The sequence below is a fragment of the Rhinolophus sinicus genome, linkage group LG02 (assembly GCF_036562045.2).
Source record: "Rhinolophus sinicus isolate RSC01 linkage group LG02, ASM3656204v1, whole genome shotgun sequence".
NCBI classification, from domain to species: domain Eukaryota; kingdom Metazoa; phylum Chordata; class Mammalia; order Chiroptera; family Rhinolophidae; genus Rhinolophus; species Rhinolophus sinicus.
In genome coordinates this window covers 103,066,391-103,090,820 of record NC_133752.1, presented here as the reverse complement: position 1 = coordinate 103,090,820, position 24,430 = coordinate 103,066,391, and the positions used below count along the sequence as shown (strand labels likewise).

The 24,430-nt window shown below is 44.1% G+C and overlaps 1 protein-coding gene across 4 annotated transcripts in view; it reads right to left on the bottom strand.

The window, feature by feature from the left end:
• SFMBT2 (Scm like with four mbt domains 2) overlaps nucleotides 1–24,430 on the bottom strand; it is a 201,950-nt gene that overhangs the window by 176,040 nt on the left and 1,480 nt on the right. The window contains exon 1 of one of the 4 annotated variants that reach the window (XM_019738251.2): nucleotides 24,111–24,275. The exons of 2 other annotated variants lie outside the window; for them this stretch is intronic. The gene's annotated coding sequence lies outside the window, so the exon portion shown is untranslated. Of the gene's footprint in view, nucleotides 1–20,403; nucleotides 20,535–24,110; nucleotides 24,276–24,430 lie in introns of those variants that run through there. One more of the 4 variants, XM_019738253.2, reaches the window with a different exon arrangement.

Sequence of the window (24,430 nt, the reverse complement as noted above, 5' to 3'; positions counted from 1 at the left end):
ACAGAATCCTACAGTCTAGTTCATTTATGTCCTAGCCCATGAAATACCCAGGCGCAGTCATTACTAAGTGTCAGCCACTCACAGCTCTGGTGGTTAAGACACAGCCGTATGTGGGATTTTTCAATCTTTAATTCATTCAGTGTTTGCTTTTATTTCACATGTAGATAAAAGTTTAAATCAGCAAAAGGACAAAGACAGATGAAGAAAAAGAACAGTACATCGATAGCTATATAGGTAGCATATTTTGCCACATACTGGTAAAGTATCTTTTAAGAATACTATGCCCTTCTTCACACACACACACTCACACACACATACATTTTGGTGCTCTTCCATTTATTTTCCTGAAATATATTTTGAAGTTTTGTCGAAATTAAAGGAATACTTAGGCCTAAATAGAAACTGAGGGTTTGGGGGTATTTTTTAGTAACTCAAAAAGAAAAAAAAAGAAGTTGTATCACTAGTGAATCATTTGATGAGTTTAGTTTCTGAAAGTTTCATTGGAAACCCCACCAAGTAAAGGAACCCATTTAATGGACAGATGGGTTCTAAAACCATTTAAAATAGAGGATGCTGGCAAACCGCCATTATAAAATTGAGGCTGGCTAATTTTACCACCTGGACTTCAGGTTGCCAAAACAGCCCACATGAAAATGGGCAGAAGTGCACTCTCCTAAAAGCACTCCTTCCCCATTCCTATTAGGACATGACACAGGAATTTGTGAACAGCCATGTTTCTAGAGATTTCCTCCCCATGGGGCTATACACAGCAGAGGGAGGGGCTGCCAGGGCGACTGCAAGCTCTTGCCCCCTATGCCTGGATTTCACAGTGGGTAGTAGCAGCACGCACCAGTTTATCTCTACTGCCACTGGTAGTTAAGGAGCCATCGCTGATGCAATCTGAAGAGAAAGTACTTGTTGGGGAGTAAGTGTGGCCATCGAAACAAATACCCAACAATCCACAAGCATCCACTGAGAGAATGCTCAGATGCAGCACCGGAATGTCACAAAGTGTACACCCACACCGTGTCCACAATGGCAGGAAGTGTGATTGTGACTTTACACTTCACTCCATCACTGAGACGGGTACAACGCCACTGTCTCCAGGGGCTACAAGACAGCCTGGGCAAAGAAAGAGGAAGAGGGCAGCATGTTCTGTGCCTTCCCCACAGCTCTCCACTGAGGAATCCAGGAACTGCCAAGAACTTGAAGGAAAGAAGGACACGCGACTAAAGAAAAAAAGACAGGAGGTGGAATACTCGAAGCAAAGAAAACACCACAGACTGCCCTAATAGAGATTACATCCTAATCGGGAAACATGTCAATAAATCCAAAGATTAGTAAATCATATGGTAGGTTAGAAGGTGACATGTGCTGTCAGAGAAACTATAGTAAAGATGGAGAGAAGATACAGGTGAGCGAGGCAGAGGGGAATGACCACCTAGATGATGGCCGGGGAAGACCTGAAAAAGTGGTATTTGAACAAAGACTTGAGGGTCAAGTAGGGAGACAGGCTGAACCCGGATGAGAGGAGAATGAATGGTTTGCCCAAACAAGGACCTGACCTGTGTTTCCCTCTGCAGGCAGGAGCAGACACCGCAGGATTTCATTCCAGGAAGTGAAATGATCAGCTTTGTTCTAGAAAAATGACTCTGCCAGACAGATGGGCAGACAGGGGCAAGACCGAATGGAACCAGAGGCTAAAAACAACATGCCAATGAAGGTCTGAACTAAGACAGTAGAGGAGAAAAGAAGGAAACAAGGCCGTTCCGTATTTGAAAGGTACACTCCACAGAACATGGTACAAACAACCCAAGAATCTCCCAATATTAACAAAACGCAATCTTTTCACAGCATGTACTCAGGTTCCTAGAATAAATTACTTCACTTGCCACAGCAAGCTCTCAGCCACTAATGGAACCTAAGCAGAACCTATGCAGAAAATAAGTAATTCTAGGGGGGAGTATATTAAATAAGAGAATGACAAACCATTTCACAGAAATTTACTTTTGACGGAATTCAGGGGTAGGCAAAATTGTCGCTGACCGGCAACAACTGATCCACAACTTTGCAAAATAAAAACAGGATTTTAAAAGGCAAATCCTTTTCCTAACTACAACACCCTAATCATGACCACCCCTAAAAAACGGCTATTTTTAAAAGGAAACGTATTTCCTCTGATTCTTAAAATATATGTAACTTCAAGCCTGAAGGTAAAAGTGTCTATTCATGAAAGCAGCACTTTTTCCCAAAGACATGAAAAGAAGGCTCGGGAGACAGGGGTTTTAAAGGGTCACTTCCTGTTTTGTACAATATACTTTGTGATCTTATACCAACTTAATTGTACTATAATTGGTTCCTCTTGTCTCTAAAGTTGTTGAACAACAGAATTATAGTGCTGGAACTTCTTAAAGTAGTCTTGGCCCAGTGACAAGAACCATGAACTTGGAGAGGAAGGAACAACAAGGCCACTAGCTGTGTGACCTATGCAAATTATTTAATATCTCGATTCCTCAAACTTCTTCTCATCAGGTAAACAAGAAGGCTTGATTAGATGCAATCAATGGCCCTTTTCAAATCTACAATTCTATGACTCTACCAGGGTTTTTTAGTATGAATTGCGTATTTTCTGCATTCAGATTATGTTGATCTGAACCAAATACAATAAGCACCCACCTCTTATCATTTGCAGGTTATACAAAGAAGATACCCATTTTAGCTCAGGCTAGATAAAAATTTGTTAGGAAGGAAATGGGTAAGGAAGAACACTCATTAGATATTCTAAAACTAATTAGAAATTACTAGAAGTGTATTTCCTACTTTGAATTACCTCTAGACCAGCAAGGTCCAATAGAACTTTCTAGACCTACACGGTCCAATTTGGTAACCACTAGCCACAGCCACACATGGCTACTGAGTACTTGGAATGCAGCTAGTGTGAACGAGGATCTCAATTTTAATTTTAATTAATTTTCATGCCAAAGCCATACATGGCTCATGGCTGCCACATTAGCACAGCGACTAGACCACTGTGTAGGTAAGCCAGAGTATATGATATTTGGACCACATCCTAAATAACCATCAATTCTTGGCTCTCTTAAAAAGTTTTAATTTAATAATAGCAAGCTAGGTAAAAAGAACATAGGAATTTTTAAACCTCAGAAACTTCAAAAGGAGCCTTCAGTTTCCCCATCAAATTCCATAAATCTTTCACAGCAAACTTCCTAATGTAGTAGGTTTTTACTGAAAGCGCTGCCTTTTTGTATGACTACAATTTCAAAGAAGAAGCAAGCTTAGAAGCTAAATTATGTGCGTCATATTAAGATTATTTCCTTTTTTCATTCATCTATAAATTCAAGAAAATCATTCCACCTCAAAAATTGTAAGCTGGCAAAATATTTTTCTGTTAAAGGAAAAAAAAACAAAAAACTCCATGAATGTTATTCCTGTGAAGTATCAATGGATTATCTGACAATACTAAAGAGGAAAAAAGTTTGCCAAAATTTTTATGACTCCTCAATGATTCAATTTTCCCCATGTGCCTCTAGCCAGACACTATAAAAAGGTAACCGGGAGACTGTAAAATAAGACATTGATTTAAATGCACCAAATCAATCATTTTAAATAGAACTCAAGGGTAACAATACAAATACCAAAAGGAAAGCCACCCGAATGAGTGGCACAGTTAAACCTCACGTAATTCTGTGTCAGGACAAGTGACAAGACACTGTCCCAGGTGACAGCAAAATTTATTTTGGCAAATCACGCGTCACAGTATCACTTTTTCAATAATGTTTATTTTTTTCCATAAAAAGGTATACACACACTCTGTAGAACACTTAACGAATAAACTTATAAAGGAACAAATTTAAACTACTAGTATTTCTAACACCCAGGGAAAATCACTTTTATGTTTATAGTATCTCCTCCTGATAGCTTCTCTGTGGATTTTTTTTTTTTTTTTTTAGTTCATATCGAATTTAGAATTTTCATTCATTTTTCACTTAACATGACATAGAAAGCATTTCCCCAAGTCATTCAAATTCTTTGAAAACATGACTGGAAATGGCTGCATGCCCATCTGGAGAACTAAGGGTCCAGATTAGAGACTCTGGTATCCTGCCTGTTGCTGCCATCCTTTCTCTCCTCTGCTCCTCTGTATTCTTTTTTTTCTGTTTTTCCTGGGAATGCTCAGGGCAACTGGACTGTCTGTACTTATACGTGATGGTACCAAGGGACTGAACCTCATAAGCATGTACAGGGGTGTGAGTTGTTCCCTAGTGACCCTGCAAAGAGCCCCTCCCCCACTAACTTGTTCAGTTGGCATGTGGAGTCTCCTTTTCTTTTCACACCAACCTGTCCCCCTTTTCCTACCCCACAGCTCTATTCTGCCTAAGTTGCCAACAGTGTCACTGAGTAGTGGGGTGTGTGATGGTTTTGGCATGGCTTCTTCAGTATGAAAGGGGACACTCTTTATTCACTATGCAGGGATGACGTGTATAGCCACTGGAAGGTAAAAATAGTGGTGTGATTACTGAACCAAAGAAATTTATGGTGTGCAACGTGGGTATTTTATTTTGCATTTCGTTAAAGGATTAAATGTTTTTCTCCTGTTGAAAAAAGAAAGATGGCATAATTTTTGTTATAATACAAATAAGGTAATTTATTTACCATTCCCTTATGGCTGACCATTTAGTTGCTTTTTATTTTTCACCATCATAAACGGTGCCGTGACGATCAACCATAAATCCTATTATATTTCAGAGGTTTCCTTCGTGTAGAATCTTAGAGTTAATGAGTATGGGGCTGAATGCAGGACTTTTACAAGCCTCACGACACATACCTCTAAAACGCTATCCGGCCTGCTGTTCTCCCTTACACTGTGACCGGCAGTGGGTGACAGAATCTGTCCAACCCCAACAAATAATGTTTCCTTTCACCTTTTTCAACTTGGTATTCAAAAAGTAGTGTCCCACCATGGCAATCCACAATCCTCACGGGACACCTCTGTTCACATCCTTCCCACCTTTTACTTCTGTGGGTATTTTGTGTAATTTTTAAGAGCTCTGCATATTTTATCTCACAAAACAACTGCAAACATTTTCCCCAATTTGCCCTTTAGTGGTTCCTTTCGATACATGAAATGTGAGTTGTTTTATTTTTTTAACTTGGCCAAATCTATCGATTCACTTTATTTCTTCTAAAAATTGTCTTCCTAACACGACTTCCCCCGCCCTAAGACACCGGAAGTCTAACTTCTCTGGGGTTTCACGGTTTACATTTAACACATGAGCAACTGGTGCTCGAATATCATGCAAGGTGCAGCTCTGAGCCGATCTTCCCCTCCCGTAGTTAATGATCCAGTCCTGTACTGGGATTAGTGTATATTAAATTCCTACTCATACAAGGCTACGTTTCAGGGCACCAACTTTAATTATAAGAAAAGTCCATGGAAGTTGAACTCTGAGTACTGTTCACACATCCCTCTTAGCTCAGCACTCAAGAAACCTGGGGTCATGATTAAGGTAGGCTGATGAAGGGATGACAATACTTTGCATGGCTGGGAACCCAGTCCCTTAGGACGTGACCATCATCAGGCATTCTACAGTGGACAAAACGTATCTGAAAGTACCCAGACGTAGAAGTGACTGTGCATCAGGGACTGTTAAATGTCCTTCTCCCACCCCCGATATCCCATTTCTCTTTGTCTACATTGAGGAGTAAACGGCTAACCAAAATAAACACTGCTCGGCTGTCCTTGTAGTTCGATGTGGTTGCACCACTATGACCTGGCGGGGGGGTGGGGGTGGGGGTCTTGTGGAATGAATATGCTCAACTACAAGGTCACACCCTTTAGTGGAAGGGACATGCCTTTGCATTCACCCCCAGAGCCCCCTGGATCAGACAGAGTACCCCACGAATACTGAAACAAAAGAGAAGAGCGCTTGGTTCTACAGTCAGCTACAGACTACTACCTCAGAGAGAAATTAGCTTCTATCTTGTACGAGGTCTGACAATTAAGTTCACGAACTCATCCTAGAAAAAGTGCTACATACCTCAAGCTGAATATCACTACGGTCACCTTCGAAGGACTCCCCTTGGGAAGCTATGTACTGATGCCAGCGCCTAGTCCACCTTTCAAAGCAATTTTGGAACTCGTTTTCTGGAATGGCCATCAGAGCTGTCGTCGTATTACCCAGGATGTCCTGAATGTCATCAAAATGTCTTCCTTTAAATATTTCCTTTATCTTTGGGTAAAAAAAAGAAGTCATTGGGGGCCAGATCAGGTGAGTAAGGGAGGGTGTTCCAATAGTTATTTGTTTACTGGCTCAAAACTCCCTCACAGACAGTGCTGTGTGAGCTGATGCATTGTCGTAATGCAAGAGCCATAAATTGTTGGCGAAAAGTTCAGGTCATCTAACTTTTTCATGCAGCCTGTTCAGCACTTCCAAATACTCAATTTGGTTAAGTGTTTGTCCAGTTGGTACAAATTCATAATGAATAATCGCTCTGGTATCAGAAAAGGCTAGCAACATCATTGCAACAAGTTCGCAAACTTAATTGTCAGACCTCATATACCATCTAACTTGGGGTCCCTGATACACAGCCAATTCCAAATCCCACAAATACACCCTAGAAGGGCTGTCTGTGCTCCTTTTTAATAAGCTTGTAATTTCTATGTTTAGATTGATATTATTGAACCCAATTTTTATCCAAAAGACTACCTTTTGCTCTAGGTTTTTATCCAAAGACTGTATCAATAATGCCAAACACTGTCTTTGGTTTCTTAAAAAAAAAAAAAATCACAGTTCACAACCAATGCTCACCAAGGTGCCTAAACCTGGAGGATGATGCCTGTAGGGAAAGGAAAGAGGTCCCCTTCGCTGTGGAGAATCCAGGCTGAGCCTAACCTCTAAAGAAGTGAAGGGGTCACCATTTCCTATAACATCATCAACTCTTTCAGTGGTTCTCAAGCTTTAAGGTACAGCAGAATCATCTGGAGGACTTGTCAACACTCAGTCTGCTGGGCCCCACCTCCAGAATCTCCAGTTCAGTAGGTCTGAGGTGATGCCTAATTATTTGTATTTCTAACAAGTTCCCAGGTGGTGCTTGAAGCTGCTCCAGCGACTATACTCTGAGAACTACTGCTTTGTGAAAAAGAGATTTTGGTCTGGGTTGCTTAGAAAGATAAAAGTCGTTCTTTATTTAAAAGTACCTATCATAGGTATACTAGAAAACACAATATTTCTGCAAAATCATTTAAATGTGGAGAGAGGAGGTTGATCTCTCTCTCTCTCTCTCTCTCTCTCTCTCTCTCTCTCTCTCTTCCTTCACACACACACACCCTTATCCTCCTAATAGATACGACTGCAGGGTCAGGGCTCTATAAAGACGTCACAGTGGAACCATGCGGCATTCTATGATTACTTTTCCCTTTTCCTACACAACTTCTGGAGTTACTGATGGTCTCATTTTTTTCACATCCTTAGTCTTCTACATACTTAGTAGAACCCATTCAAATCCAACTTTCCCATCAAAATCTGTCTAAATCTCCTCTAGATAAAGTGAGATATGTAGGTATTTTATTAGTGTCATCTTGAAGCAGTTTCTACCAGGGCTTTCTCCTCTGCTCTAATTTAGACTAACTACATTCTGTGCCTGGTACACAGATGCTATCCTGAGATCTCGCTTCACCTTTCTTTGCAAGATGTCCCCTTTTCTGTGTCCCATGCTTTCTTAGATCTCAGCTTTCTCCCTCCTTTTTGATGGAGCACATTCTCCAATAGGTTCCTAAGAGAGGTTTTAGGTACAAAACGTGTGAGGCCTTGTATGGTTAAAAATGTCTTTAAGCTACTCACACATTTTAACCAATAGTTTTGGTAAGTAAAAAAAAAAAAATTCTAAGTTGGACAAACATCCTCTTCCAGAATTTTGAGGGTTTCCCTCCAGTGTCTTCTGGCTTCCAGTGTTGAGAAGTCTGATACCATCCTCATTATTGGATCTTTTGATATTCTGTGATATTCTGAAACGTCACAAAGATGTGTCAAGTAGCGATCTGCCTGTGGCTTGGGGACCCTAGCGACTTCTTTCAAGACTGAAATTCTCCCAACATTGAAAACTGTTCTTCAGTTCTAGGATTTTTTCTCGAATTATTGCTAATCTCCTCATCTCCGTTTTCCCTGTCTCATTCTAATATTTATTCAGATGCTGGGCCTCCATAATCTCCTCCTTTTTCCCTTTTACTTTCTACCATTTTATTTTTTTAATCTCCATCTAGGCTATTTTTTCAACTGCCTCTTCTAACTTTTATGAACTTTTATAATTTAATTTCAAAAAGCTCTTTCTAGGGACTTCTGGTCAATATGGCAGAGTAGATGAATGCTGTGCTTGCTTCCTCCCATGACCACATCAAAATTACAAGTAAATTATAGAACCACCACCCTTGAAAACCACCAGAAGACTAGATGAACGGAACTCCTACAACTAAGGAGATAAAGAAGAAACCATGTCAAGACTGCCAGGAGGGGCAGAGATGTGGAACAGGCTGGTCCCACACCCACATGTGGTGGTTAAGAATCAGGAGCTACATCTTGGCTGCAAAGGCCCCCCTGAGAATTAAGGGGTCCCAGCCCCACATCAGGTTCCCAAGTGCCAGGAAGAGGAGCCCCTACAACAGCTGGCTGTGAAAATCGGCAGGAACTTAGTCCTGGTGAAACAGGGCTGCTGGAATCCCAGGCGTCCTCTTAAAGGGCCCATGCACACACTCACTCGCTCGCAAACACTTGCCCTAAGCTCCAGAGAAGCACTTCAAAAAAGCACCAGGGACATACATGGAAGAACTGAACTGTCTGATGTCAGGGTAAGGGCTGAAGGGGCAGCTCTCTCCCAGACAGAAGTGCTGCCAAGTGCCACTGTTCCTTTGTTGAGCTCTCCCCCACCCCCTCAGTCGAGTCTCCATCAACCTGGCTAACACCACTCTCCCCACCCTGGTGATTCCCTGAAACACTGCCGCACCCAACACACCACCAGCCCGATCCTCTTTCAGCAGCTGTTCCACACAAGCGACCAACCTCACCTACACTGTGGACTTTTCTAACATCTCTCAAAGGTTCACAAGCTCCAAACAAGCAGCAGCTGGCCTTGGCATGCCCTGTACCTCTTTCTAAATGGCCCAGAACCCAGCACAAGTGCCAGCTGGCCTCAGTTTGCAGCATAATGTCTCCCAGGTGCCTCTAAACTCAGCACAAGCAGCTGCCAACCACAGATCACTTTGTAGCTCCTACCTGGTGACCCCGGGCCAGGCAAAGGCGGCGTCTGACCTGGGTCTGTATCAGAGCCTCTCCCAAGAGGCTCCAGAACCAACATACCTGGTGGCCAGCTTCAGCTCACACCAGAGCACCAACCAATTAACTCCACAAACAACACACCCAAAGGATAGACTCGGCAGGCACCAGAGCCCTGCTAAAACAAATGTAGCTCAGTGTGGTCAGTTTCTGCATCACAGCTCCTCCACTGTAGTCATGGCCAGGCCTCACAGCCAATCAGCCATAGGGTCAACCCACAGATGTGCCAACAGCAATCAAGGCTTAACAACAGGAGGCCACATACAACTCACACAAAGAACATCTCTGGAGCACCTGGCTCAGGTGACCAGAGACTGCACCACTGGGCCCCACAAGAAACCAACCACATAAGGCCACCCTACCAAGCTCTATCTAATACACAGATAGAAACAAACATAGGGAGGCAGCCAAAATGAGGAGACAAAGAAACATGTCCCAAATGAAAGAACAGGACAAAATTCCAGAAAAAGAACTAAACGAAACAGACGCAAGCAATCCACCATATACAAAGTTCAAAACACTGGTTATAAGGATGCTAGATGAACTTAGGGGAAGAATAGATGAACTCAGCGAGAACTTACACAAAGAGAGAGAGCCAGTCAGAAAATAAACACACAATAACTGAAATAAAGAATACATTTGATGGAATCAATAGCAGATTAAATGAAGCAGAGGACTGAATCAATGATTTGCAAGATAAAGTAGCAGAAAACACCAATCAGAACAGCGAAAAGGAAAAACAAAATCCAAAAAAAAAAAAAATGAGCATAGTTTAAGGGGCTCCTGGGGCAACGCTAAGGGTACCAATATTCGCACCATAGGAGTACTGGACGGAGAATAGAGAGAGCAAGGGATTGAGAACCTGTTTGAAGAAATAATGACTGAAAACTTCCCTATCCTGGAAAAGGAAATGAACATTCAAATCCAGAAAGCAGAGAAAGTCCCAAACAAGATGAATCCAGAGGCCCACACCAAGACACATCATAATTAAAATACCCAAGGTTATAGACAAAGAGAAAATCTTAAAAGCAGCAAGAGAAAAGCAGTTAGTTACCTGCTCCCTAAGACTGTCAATTGATTTCTCAACAGAAAGTTTGCAGGCAAGAAGAGACATGCACGAAATTTTCAAAGTGATGAAAAACAAGGACCTACAACCAAGATTACTCTACCAGCAATATTATCATTTAGAATCGAAGGAGAAATAAAGAGCTTCCCAGACAAGAAAAAGCTAAAGGAGTTCATCACCACCAAACCATATTACAAGAAATGTTAAAGGGGCTTCTTTAAGAAGAAGGAAAAAAAAAGATCAAAAATAGGAATAATAAAATGACAATAACTACATACCTATTAACAATTACTTTAAATGTTAATGGATTAAATGCTCCAATCAAAAAACACAGGATGGCTGAATGGACAAGAAAACAAGACCTATACATATGCTTTCAGTTCCAAAGACACACACAGACTGAAAGTAAAGGGATGGGAAACAATATTTCATACAAGTGGAAACAAACAAACAAAAAGCTGGTGTAGCAATACTTATATCAGACAAAAAGACTTTAAAACAAATGCTCTAGCTATGGACAAAGACGGACATTTTACAATGATAAAGGGATCAATCCAACAACAGAATATAATCCTTGTAAACATTTATGCACCCAACATAGGAGCACCTAAATATATAAAGCAAATATTGACACCATTATTTACAATAGCCAACGTACAAAAGAAACTTAAGTCTACATCGATAGATGATTGCATAAAGATGTGGCACACTGATACAATGGAATATTACTCCGCCATAAGAAAAAGAATGAAATCTTACCACTTGCAAGAATATGTATGGACCTAGAGGGTATTACACTAAGTGAAATAAGTCAGACAGAAAAAGACAAATACCATATGATGTCACTTATATGTGGGATCTAAAAACAAAATAAATGAACAAACAATACGGAAACAAACTCATAGATACAGAGAACTGATGGTTGCCAGATGGGAGGGGGCTTCGGAGGCTGGGTGAAAAAGGTGAAGGGATTAAGAATTATAAATTGGCAGTTACAAAACAGTCACAGGGATGTACAGTACAGTATAGAGAATATAGTCAATACTATTTTAATAATTATATATGGTGCCAGATGGATACAAGACTTAATCAGAGGATCACTTCATATGTTATGTCTAACTACGAGGCTGTACATCTGAAATTAATGTCAACTATAATTGAATGTCAACTGTAATTGAAAAAAAATTTTTAATTAAAAAAAAATCTCTTACTAATTCTCATAATATTCCCTTTTCCATCCTATCCTATTCTTGTTACATGGATGCACAATCTTCTATTATGTCCTGCCGACTATTGTGTGTGTTTTTTATATTTTTCTTATCTCCCTCATAAGAAAATTGTTCTCTATTTATAGTTTTGGTCTCTACTTTTTATATTAGCTGCCTTCCTCAGAAGTCTGGTAATACTTCGGGGTTTCTCATATTTAAAAGTGGGGAATTAGAAGGCTGACTGGCAGGCATCTCTGAGCACAGGGGTGTAGGCTATGGGGGATCACTGTATAGAGACCTGCTGGGTCAACCCAAGAGGAAACCCCAACGTGCACATCTTTAAATCTTTGCTCTAGGGTTGTCATGCTACACAGAAAAGGATTCTCCCACATTCTAATATGTAAGGGCCGGGGGTATCTGCCTACCATCACTGGTTCAGAATTGAGCATCCTAAATAGACACAGTCACTTTCTTCCCTGAGATTAGCCAAGTGTAGACGCTAAGAGAGAAGATCTCCCTCTTAAATCCAAAGCAATAAAGATGTGTCCAGCTCCAGCTCCAGATTTCTAGTTATGAGTCCATAAATTCTCTTCCCTCCTGAAGCCAGTGCTAATATCTTTTCACCTTGATTTTGTTGTATTAGACGTGGTACATGTTAAACTCTCATTGTGCAACCAGAGTTTGAAATCATCCAAACTCAGACAAAAAGTAAAACTGTATATAACAAAGCTACCTTAGCATTAGAAGTCATTCCTGTCTCCCTCTACTACTGAAAGGCAAGCTCCCGAATTCTTACTATTCAGAAGGGTTCACAATCTTGTAAGCTGTATTGTTTAATAGTGATAAAGGAAATGTTGCATCTATTTTTCAAGTTTCCCAATTATCCAGATCTTTCAAACTGATCTGCCTTAAAGGAGTTCAACAAACTCGCAGTTTTGCTACTCTGAAATGGGAAAAGGCTTGCAGTTGTTTGGGTTTTTTAATTAGGATTTTTTATTTACATGATTCAGAAAACGGGGTATTCCCCAATGGCAGATGAAATGTGAAGGAGTATTCTAAGCAGCTTATGGAATTCCACTCGTGCTCTTGCTGCCCCTGGAAATCCAGCCTGTCTAAATCACAGTGGAAACTGCCTCATTTCACAGCCCAGGAATTTCAAAGTGAGCACAGAACACCTAAGCTAAGCCATTTCACAATATTTCAATCAAAATGGAAAATCTCAGAGGATTCTGAAGGATGCACAACCAAATTTCTTACCAAAACCTGATCTCTCAAAAATGACTGCTTCCATCTTCGTAAGAAGCAACATGCAAATGACAGCCTGGGATCACAAGAGTATCTGCAAGAACCATATTTGTAAATGACTTTGAAGATGAAAAGCAGTGCTAAGTGCCAAGCGCTATTATCCAGGAGAGCTTCCTTCTATTTCTATTCGCCCTGTCAGCCAGATCACTGCTAATAAAGCCTGACTAAGCCCATCTCCTCCCCACTCTTACCAACCAACTCCCAGCCTGTCTAAGAGACAGGCCCTGCCTGATTCTAGGAATTGATTCTTTCGGGCAGAGGCTCATGGAATTTTGCCATCCCCCATATACTCACAGCTTGATTTACCCTGATTAGGACAGCAATTTACGGGCCATTTTTCAACTGGGCTTCCTTGGTTTTCACTCTAAATAGATTGAAATCTGACACAAATTGCTGCCCCAGAGTAAAAAATGCTAATTTTTTACAATCAGGTTCATACCTCAATACTGAGAAATAAGATATGTTGGGGATAATAGGTAGTCAAGGAGTAAATACCAGGGCTGGCGGCAGCCTACTCTTCCCACAATAACCTACTGTGTCTTCTAATTCACCATTTTAACTGTCACCTCTTAACCTCCCAATCAAATGGCATGTATTACTTGAGAGGAGAAGGTGAGCTAAATCAGTCATTCAAAATGGCCATGAGAAAAATAAGAGCTTTCCATGTGACGTGCTCAAGAGAAGAGAGGGTGCAATCCAAGTGTAGACTAGCAGTCACCATCCTGGAAGTTCATTTGTATATTTACTATTTACCTACAAATCAGTTATGTATTATTAACCACTGATTTACTGCAGAGGAGGATGAAGCCTTGAATTACCCAACTAAATTTACTGGCTTTCTTGTACCAGAAATTTACTCCCAAGCAACAAAGGTAAACACCACCCTTAGGTTAGCAGACGACTGATAGGAAACCCTTGGCACAGAAGAGCTTGGTCACGGAGCCTTATAAAGAAGCATGGCTTTCAGAATTAGCACAGACATCACCCCATTTGGTCCTGATGTCTTGGACAAACCCCAAACATGACTGATTCCCGGTCACCTACCGATACCATGAGGAACGAATTAGGGCATCAATCTGAGTTTATAACAAAGCTAAGTAATCTCCTATCCAACAGGAGATTTGTGTCTCACATTATATACTTGTGCAAGTAAAATCATTTTTGGTAAACCTGCCTGTGTCCTATATACAGTCATGAGAATTCATAAAGAAACTTGACAAAGGATCATTCTGTGAACTAGACATGCATCGGTAATGCCTAGTAATCATGCCACATTTTCGTAATGGATCCGAATGGATTATTTCAAGCCAAACAGACGCACAACAGTGATGCTTGAGAGATGTCACACAGTTCAAAAGCATCTCCTCATGCCATCAACCAAAGTATCTATGATGAAAACTGCCAATTCCGTGAGCCCATCGCTGAAGGAACAACCGAAGAGTAACTCCAGCCTACTGGGCTTTGCAGTCTGGTTGAGGGTTCATAAACAACTAAAGAGCCTTTCAGGTGTTTGCTTTAAGCAGTAGTACATCTGCAAAATTGAGTATAAATCAAATTTGATAAATTATATCATTTAACTGCATGAAGGTGGTTTACTCTAGTGCTATCATTATGCAAAGTCAATAAGAACACTCTACTCTGGTTAGTACCAAACATGGGACATGTAATCAATGGGGGGTGGGGGGGAACGCAGGAGGCCCGTCTTCACACTCTAATTATCACCTACAAAATGTGCTCTTGGCCTTTCAACCACCACAAGCATCTGCCTGTCCTCAGCTGCAAACCACAGGGCCTGTTCTGGAAGCCATACCTCCCACTCAAACATTGCTGGGAATCTGAGTTTTCGCTGGCCTTCCTTGTTAAAACTCAGTGTGGATGTAAGAGAGGATAACCCAGCATCTACTTGAATGGAAGAGACACTCAAAAAAGAAATGTTCACCACAGCCTGAACTGGATCCCAAAAGCTTTCAGGAAAGAGGTGAGTTAGGCCCCACATGCCTGGCTGCCATTCAAAGACTTCATCTGATAAAGGGCGGGAGTCAGTGGAATTCACAGCAGCCGGCTGAGGAGAAGAGGGTGTCCTGCACTTTCCAGGAAAAAAGCAGGTTTAAGTTAGTTGTAAAGACGATGAATGATGAGGGCCAAAACTCCCGGGTCCCAAATACTCTGTTACTCCCCCAGAGCGTTCTCTTGCCTCCAAACAGAGCATCACCACGGCCAACCACGTTTGCATGTTTGATTCCAGAGGTGGCTGTCTTTCAGGAACAGTGCTAGAGTGCACGGACCAGGGGACAGGCAAGCTAAGAAACACAGACGTTGCTCCACAACCATCGGCTTTTATTAAAATGATGCCATCCACCTGTTGCTATCTCCTTCTCTAAAATCAAGGAAGCACACTTGGCAGAGACTGGCTACGCCAGGGCGTGAGGCATCACGGAAACTGTCAGTGAGGCTAGGAGGCTTCACCCGCTGCTTTCTGGCAAAGCTTCCTCTTCTGTTTAATTAGCACACGGACGTTAATGCTTCCCAGAACACTCTGGGCCTGACTTATGGCCACCTCCCTGTCCCCAACTCAGCTGGGAAAGCTCTATCCTTGGAAACGGCTGAATAAAGCACCAATTCTTGCAGAATCTCACCTGCCATCGCCTAAATAGCTGAAAAATCACACACACACACACACACACACACACACACACTCCAAATACCTGGGCGCCAAGTCTCTCAAGCACACATATCTTTTTGCACACTCAGGTCTTTAAAAGCCCCTTAATTGGGCCAACTAGAAAATGAAGGCTGAGCGTTGCAAAGATGAACGAAGACAACGTGCGCAGCGTGAGGAATGCACCCTAAAATCCAGTTTCCTCCCCACAGAAGTGAGTGCCAACACCTCGGTCATTCAACCGAAGTCTTGGCAGGATGCTTTTCCCTCCGTCTCCTTGCCATCTTCTGTCCCCATCTCCACTCATTCTATGGAACAAGCTCCCTGCAATGTCTGAGAAGCAATGGGTCTCTTTCAGACAGAGCACCAATTGGAAGGCTGTTGAGGACAGTCTCTGACGAACCTTTTTTAATTGAGGAACTCTAACCTATGCCATGCACCAAGTGGCATCATTTCTACGAAATGACAGGTCCCCTTTTCTGTCGCACGCCCGGGGAGTGTTTTTGCTTAGTACGCAGAGCAGATGACTCCAGTTGCATATGCAACATTTTTTTAAAACCCCCCTAAACATCCTTTCCAACATGGCGGTGGGAAAAAGGAAACAAGCCTACAAGCACAAATGCTTCCTTTGCAACTGTTCGGCATGTGCCTCATAAAAGTCGGAGATTTTCCTTCTCTAATCGTGTTGTTTGTCACAACACTGTAAAAGCAAACCTGTCTTTTCCCTTTTAAAACAGGTTTGTAAGAGACATTTGTACCCAGCAAGAATTCTATCCTGCCGTTCGTCACAGGAAAAACCGAAACTGGAAGGTTGAAGAAGAAAGGCAAGTGACTTTGCCCAGGTCACATGGAAAGCTCTGAGCCACTGGTTCACTCTAGCCATCAGACTACAGGTCATCTACCCCATATTTACCGCACCTTCTAAAACAATGCCACAGCCAGTTTCTATAAAAATTCAGATTTTTATACTTCGAGTTGGCAAAACCTGACTTTTTCTCTTGTTCTTTAAAGGAAGTAAAATTAATTTCTGCTCATATAAAGATCGGACTTGCCAGCTTGTAGGGGAAGAGTCTACAACCAGCCGATGAGCCCAAGACAGACAGTGCTTAGCTACGCCTCCCACAAAGGGTGACTCTGGGTGGTCAATCTTCCGTTTTCTACAAGAGAAGGAAATAATCTCTTTTTTTAATTAAGTTTTTAGGGTGACAATTGTTACATAGGTTTCAAGTGTACAATTCTGTAATACAACATCTATATATCACGTTGTGTGTTCACCACCCATCTAATAGTTCTCCTTCCATCTAATAGAAGACCAAAATCTTAGGGTGAGTCTAAAAATCTACGCTCATCAGTGGCCAACACTATTTAGAAGGGAACATTCTAGCTCTCCTCCATGGCTTTCCATAGTGTCTTTTTGGGTTCCACTCTCCACTTCTTCACAACTTGAGAATTTTTAAAACTTACTCGCACCTACATTCGTGTGGTAGCATCTTGCAGAGGAGGGGGGAAAAGGAAACTAATTTCTATGAAAATCAATTACTTTTTAATCAAGATGAAATTTCAGAAATTCAACACTTTCCAAATCTTCAATGGTCAATTCGCATGACCGTGAACAACTTTCTATCCCAACCCAGGAACACCGAGTATTTTCACTTCCACACTTAAAAACAGCGATTTAAGCTTCATTTAAACTTTCCCATCACCACCTGAGCTAAACACAAAAACACAACGCTCTAGTTTTACTTCCCTGCAAGTCAAATACAAGAAAACTCCTATTTGCATGATACTGTATAACCTCTCCAAAGACTCAGTCTCCTTATCAATAAAAATCAGAGCCCTCACCTATAAAAATAGGGATGCACTTAAAAATCAGGCAGTGTCTCACACATCGTGAATAACCACTTGTTGGTAGTCAGTTTCGAGACCATATAACACTAGGACTTAATCAGGCTCTAAAGCCTCATTCTCCTCATCTGTAAAATAGGGTTGGTGATAGCACTCTTATCGAGTAGATGAAATTCAACGCAGTAAGAGTTGCTGGCAAACAGTAGATGTTTAAATAGTAATTATTTTTATTTCTCATATTACGTGGAGTAAAAACGTAATTCCAAATCTGAGTAATTCCTCAATCCTTTCTTCGTTAACCCCTAGACCTACAGACCCAAAGGTCCAGTTTTTAAATGAGCACCTACGTAAGTTACAATGAAACTTTGTAGGAACTTGCACTTAGAATTTCAGACTCTTGTGTTATACTTTAAAATGATGCCATTCATACTTCAGTTTTGACTGAAATGGAAAACAACAGCAATTTGCAAAACTTAGGAGAATGTAGAGAAGGTACACTTCAGTAACTTTTTATAAGATACCTTTTCTTAGCCAATAAAACTTCAAGAGGAAAACAAAAGCCCAGGATAAAAGTCTGTTCCATCTTCCCGTGTCCCACCAGCTGCAAACCCCTCTCTGTAGTCACAACTGCTGACATCATTTATTCTACTTTGCAGAGTTCACCAAATGCTTTCACAAGCACTGTATCTACCCAAACGTGTCTTTTGATTGTTTGTTTTTAAGAAAATCAAAAAAGAATGCAACTGAAAAGCACAATGGATTCTTTCTTTAATGTGTGAAAGACATCTACCTTATCACAAGGATGGAAACCTAAGTGACAAGAAAGTAAAACTTTTTGATCAGTGAATGTCATCTTATCAACAACACAAAGGACCCTAACTCTCAATGTATGGTGAAATGTTTTAAAATTCACTACAGGCGAACCAGCTGGGGAGTATGATGATGACATTTCTAATCAGAACACTGCTAAAGTGATCAAGCAAAAACCAATCCTTCAGAATTTTATTTGGTAACTTTACATGAATCATGTAACATTCTTTGTTGTACTGCAAGCTCTAGATTGAGTATCTTCTCTTATTTTCAACACACAGTCCTGTCCATAAATATCTTCTTTACACTGACTTCAACACAGCCAACACTTATTTTAGCCAACAAGATCATTTTTCTTATGAACTATCCCAGGACACTTTTCTTCTTACTGAGAGGAAATACTGCCAAGTAGCCCAACTGTGAATAAAGAGCAGGAATAGGTCTGATTGGATTCTCTCACTCACTGGGTTACCAGGAGGCTGCAGCCATCCATCCATCCTACAAATACTAGGGAATGAGGTCCACTCACTCACCCTGTCTGGGCTGCGGGGATACAGAGAGCTGTTTGCCATGGTCCTTTCCAGCCCTAGGAATTATTAGAGCAAACTCAATCAGGAATTCTTTATGGCTTGTATTCAAAGACACGCACGCTGACCTAACCGAGTCCAGGCCATTCCTGGGGTTATGTGTGATATCCCTGTCAGGGCTCTTCCTTGCAAAAACAGCTGTTAGATCCTGAGCACCACACTGAATGCACAGATGGACTTTTCTGGTTTGTTGTGACAAGTATAATTTCCCTATTTGTTTTTCTTATAGGTAGAGGAGGAAACTAAGTTGATACCAGGGCAATAAAGATGTAAGAACTGTTAGAAGAAGAAAAACATGTATCTTGAGTTCAGATCTTAATTTCATTTTGCTACAAGAACTTCTTACAAGTTCTTATGACCGTAACTCTGTTATAAAAACTCCAAAAGTTCCAAACAGTGAAATACTAAGAGAGAAATGTCCAAACCTAGAATACTAGAACTGGAGGTACTTCAAATCACACAATAGACTATTTTGTGTTCAAATAACTTTTAAAAGAACTTTGATACCCTGACCAAACTTTTAGTCTTACGTATATAGGCCCTGCAGAGTCTGCATTTTCATTGCCCTGGCTTCTGAAATCCCAAAAGCACTGTATCAATTAAGTGGAGCTTTCATTCACTTTACTGTTCTGAGCAATGTTCCCATCACCCAGTATTTCCACTCAGATTGGGCAACTCCTGTGGGGGCACTGGCATGAAGAGAACGGTGAAAAATGCCACCTCTGCTAGAGTGGGCAGAAAAGGGATTTGGCCAACGTTCAATACTACCACGGCACCAAAGGAAGGTCTCATGATATAAGAGAACAGAGAAGAGAATCACTAAGGCTTTCCACTTTCTTCAGGAACTTATTCTGGCGGGTTTTTTTTTTAGTTAAGAATCAAGAAGCTGGTTGTTTATACCTAACAAGGTTTGTTTTAAAAAAAAATATTAATCCATAATTTCTGCAAGGAAACATGAAGAGGAAAAGCTCTCTTACAAATGACTCCCATAATTATTGAAATTCATATATGAATCCCAGTGGGATGGCCTGTTTTGAGGATCAACATTATGGCATCCTAATGGGAAATGGGATATAGTTCTCACCCCAGCAGGTTTCACCTGGCACTTCTAAAATACACTTAAGAGCAGGGTGGCAGACGGCACTCTTCTCTAAGGGAAGGGCTGCTGAATCGCCCCGTCACTGGGCAGTAGTTTACACTGGCCCAGGAAGGGGTTTTGTGCACAGTAAACACTTTGGTTGGAGACTGAGAGATTTCTGGTGTGCGTGGGTGTGTCGTCCCCTCCCCCGCCCCCTCCCACCCCCTCTTCAGGCAGGCAGCTTGGTCCCAGCAGTGAGCTAAGATAAAGATCTGAGATTTCTGGAAGGGAGGAAGCAGAGTGTGTACAAATTTAATGCTTAGCAGGGAGAAAGCAGCAGATCTCCTAATCTCAAAGGAGAGCCTCACCAACAATGCCTTCTGACAACCAAGAACTCTGCCCTCCGCCTCTTAACTCGCTCTCAAGCTCCGCCCCCTCACCCCCAACTGCCTCCCCAAGAAATGGGGCAGAATTTAAGCCTGTTTTCACGTTTTCTCCGACCTGGTGAAACCTGGATCCATTTGCTTGGTGTAGACACGCCAATCGGTTTCCTAGGTCCCTTGGCTACTGTGCAAGGGTGGAGAGGTGCGAGAAAGTGGAGGGCAGCGGCGATGGACCCGGATTCAGGCTCGGTCTCCCCTTGTCGAAAGCTGTTTCCCACCAGTGGGCTCGGATCCGCCGCGGCTGCGCCGCTGGAGCCGAAAACACAGTGCAGAAACCGCGGTCTCTGCAGCTGCGGGTGGTGCGCGGGGCGGGGAGACCCAGACCCTGAAACGCGTCCGCGAGGTCCAGGGGAGCAAAGCAGGGGACGCCCGGGTGGGTGAGATGTCTGATTACTGCACCCAAAGGGGAACGAGCATCCGCAAGGCCAGCCCCTGGCGCCCTGACCTTCCCGGAATCCCACCCAACTCTAGAAACCCAAAGATTCCGAAATTCTGAAAGCGAAACTGCAAGCAGGTCTCCAGAAGTTTGGGAACAGTCTCCCAGGCTTCCCGGCGTCGTCTCCGCACTACCGCGGCCACCCCCACCTCATCCCACCACACACACACACACACACACACACACACACGCACACAAATGCCATCAAGGGCAGGCACCCCTGGGAGTGGCGATCTCACCGCACGGCCACCCTCCACGTCCCCAGGGCACCTCCCTCGGTTTTTTACGCGTAAAGGTCCCCGGCCCCCCGGCCGCTGGAGCGCCCCGAGTCCTCTTCCCCGCCCTCGGTTCCAGGGCGGAGGCCGGCAGAATTCTTCCCGCTTCTCCCCACAAGAAAGGGAAACTTGGGCCCTACGAGAATGCCGTGGAATGTTCTTTGTAATCGGTTGTACATTCGCTTCCACCGCACAGCTCGGTGCAAAATCGCGGGTTTCGAGGCGTTGGAGGGAATTGTGCGCTTGTCAGTGGCGACGTCAGGAGGAGGGGAGGGTTCCCGACTGAAACTGCAGTTTACTAGCACAGAGCCATTTTAGGCAGGTTTCCACTTAAGCGAAGCCCACGGGAGAGCTGTCCCCTAGAGGACGCACAGGCAACGCAGGCTGGAAGCGCCGGGGACGCGCGCGCGCCCAGCCCCAGGGAGCGGAAGGTGTCTCGGCCAGTGTGTCGCCAATCGCTCAGCCTCGCCGTCCAGGTGGGAGGGAAAATCTGCCGCGGGGTCTCCAATCCTAATGATGCTTCCCCCCTCCACCCACGGGACACCGCGAGGGACAGTCCTCTCCGACAGCGTCACTCTTAAGTGATTAGAACGAGGTGACCCCATCGATTTCCCCTTTAAGGCCCCTGCAAATGCCCAGAGACCACGTTACTGAGTTAACTACAATCCTGGACAACACTATAATTTAAAAACTATGACTTAAAAACGTCTCAATGCACTTCGCAGATGTGTCATCAGGGTCACCGGCCCACAGGAGGTCCCCTGGACCTGCTCTCGCCGGGCCCCAAAAACCATGCGCGGCGCCGCAAGCCCCCAGTCCCCCGGGTTCCTCTAGCTGGCACCGCCGCGCTACCTCCGCTTGGCGGCTGCGTCCTGGCCACTGGCGACCCCTGTTGGGGACCGCTGTTCCTAGCTAAGCGAGCTCAGGTTTGCTTGCTTTCCCAGGGGCTCCCCTTATAGGCTCTGGGTTTGCCCCCAAACTGCATTCCCAGGCCCTCCGCGGCCCGGGATGCCGGCCTTTCCCGCGCAAGTCGACGCCCACTAAAACCCCCCAAAAGACAGCCCCGCCCGCCTGCTGGGAGGATGCCCCTATTGGACTGAGCCTTCTAGGAGCACCACAGGGGCCAAAGGACACTTTCTTCCGAGAACGCTGTCCCCATCCCCCACCTTCCCTAGAGCGCAACTCCAAAAGCAGCTGCTCACCTGGACCCTACAAGCTTTTTGGCAGAGGTTCGCGCGCCCCCGCCTTTCTTCCCCTCCACTTTCACTCTCGCGACGCCCGGGCCCCGCACCTCCCACTCCACAGCGGTGCGAAGGATAGCAGGAGTCACCGCTAAGTGAAAAGCGCCCTATGCTTGCACGCGCAAAACCCCACCGGCGTCTGCAGCCCGATTGCACCCAATATCCTGGACAATTAAGCCTTTTAATAAGCACCTCTTCGCTCCACCTACTCCGGGGCTTTACCGCACAGGATGAGAGAGAGAGAGAGAGAGAGAGAGAGAGAGAGAGAGAGAGAGACTCATAAAAAGCCGAAATAAATCATTCCCTCTGTCCTCATGTATTTTGTACCACGTGTCAGCAGTTTGTCACGTCAAATCAAGGCAGGGTCTGGTTCCAAGACGCACACACACATTCGGGGTGGATATCTCTGGCACCCCCACCCAACTGCACACACACAGGTATGCACATTGATCCAAAGGCACACACAGCAGTTGTGCTTGGATGCCCTAGTCCGGGCCAGCCCTCTTTCCCCTCTAGCATTGTACTAGAGAAGCAGACCCTAACTACGGAAAAAACTAGGACACCTCATTTCTTCTCCCTTTTCCCACTTAATTCGCTAAAGCAGCTCCTGGAGTAGCCAAAGAAAGTCGAAACTAAGGGATGGCAACTCCATTTGGATTTTTTCCCACTTCAAAACCTTTATTTTCAGTTTTTAAAAGCCACCTTAGCCCGCCATATTGAAACTGGCACGGTTTCCAAATACTCCTTCCCCGCAGTTGTAGCGCTTCCAAAAAAACCACAAGTACGGATCCGGCTCTGGTCGTACGTCCGGCCACCGAGAATCAACCACTTCCCACCCCCAAGAATCCCCCTCCCTCGGTTTAATCCCCTCCCGCCGCCCTAGGTCAAAATCAATAAATATATCTAGCAGTTCCTACAGTTGTTTTTTTGGCGGATTTTACCATCGAGCACACACACACACATACACACACACACACACACACACACACACACACACACTAAAATATAACTCCAAAGCCAGATCACATTAGTAATTTTGAAAGGAGGTCATAAAAGAGTAGACAACAGTAATGCCCCAAGTGATAGGATATTACTTTAAAGCAAAAAAAAAAGAACAAAAAGATCATCCAAGCCGGAGCACGCTCCGAAACTACGACTGACAATTTCATTTCGGCTGCACCGGGAAATGTTTCGCCGGGGGGGAGGGGTTCGGAATACGATTTTTCACCCCCTTGATGGTTGGTCTTCATTCCTCACCCCACCATCTTACCCACCCTTCCGCCCCAATACACACACATACACACACACACGCGCGCGCACGCACACACACATACACATACACACAAAAAAAAAAATAGAAGAAAGACCCCAGCGAGGAGACAGGGGAGCGCGGAGTAGCAAGGGCGGCTGCGTCGCTAAAAGGAGCGCAAATGACGAAGGTGGGCAGCGGGAGCAAACAGCTTGCACCCGGCGAGGAGGGCACTTTGCAACTACGGACGGACTCCCGGAAGGCCGGGCTTTTCAAAGGCGAGGGACGAGAGGGAAAGGCACAGGGGAAGCAAAAATGACAACCCGGAGCGCAGAGCGGAGTTTGGGGCTCTGCTCAAGTGCTGTCGCCTTCTCCTCCTGCCTTTCTCTTTCGCTCCTCTCCCTCAGCACTTCCTCCTCAAGCCCCCCAACCCGGGCTTGCTCGAGCTTCCCTTTTTTTTCTAAGCTGGAAAAAAGAAACTGACCGGCGCACTCAACCTGCGGGCCGGAGGTCCGCTGGCGGAGAGGGCTGGGCGCGGGAACAGCGGCCGGCGCGGCGTCCTACCTGGTGAAGTTCGTCCTCCCCTCGGCGTGGACCAAGGCCCCGGGCGCCTCCGGCGGGGACGCCGGCCTCGCTCGTAGGTTCTGCGGGGCTCCCGCCCGCTCTGCCTTGCTCACTCCCCGCCCGCCGCCTCCCTCGCGCGCCCGCTCCGGTCCTCCGACTCCCACTACAGCCTCATTCCAATATGGCATCCTCTCTGTGCGCATGCCCGGCACTCTTTTTTAAGATATTATTTTGTGTGTGTGCAGCGAACTCCTTCAACGACCTTTCCCAGCACTTGCAGAATGTCTTAAACCAATTAGCCTGGGGGACGTTCTCGAAGC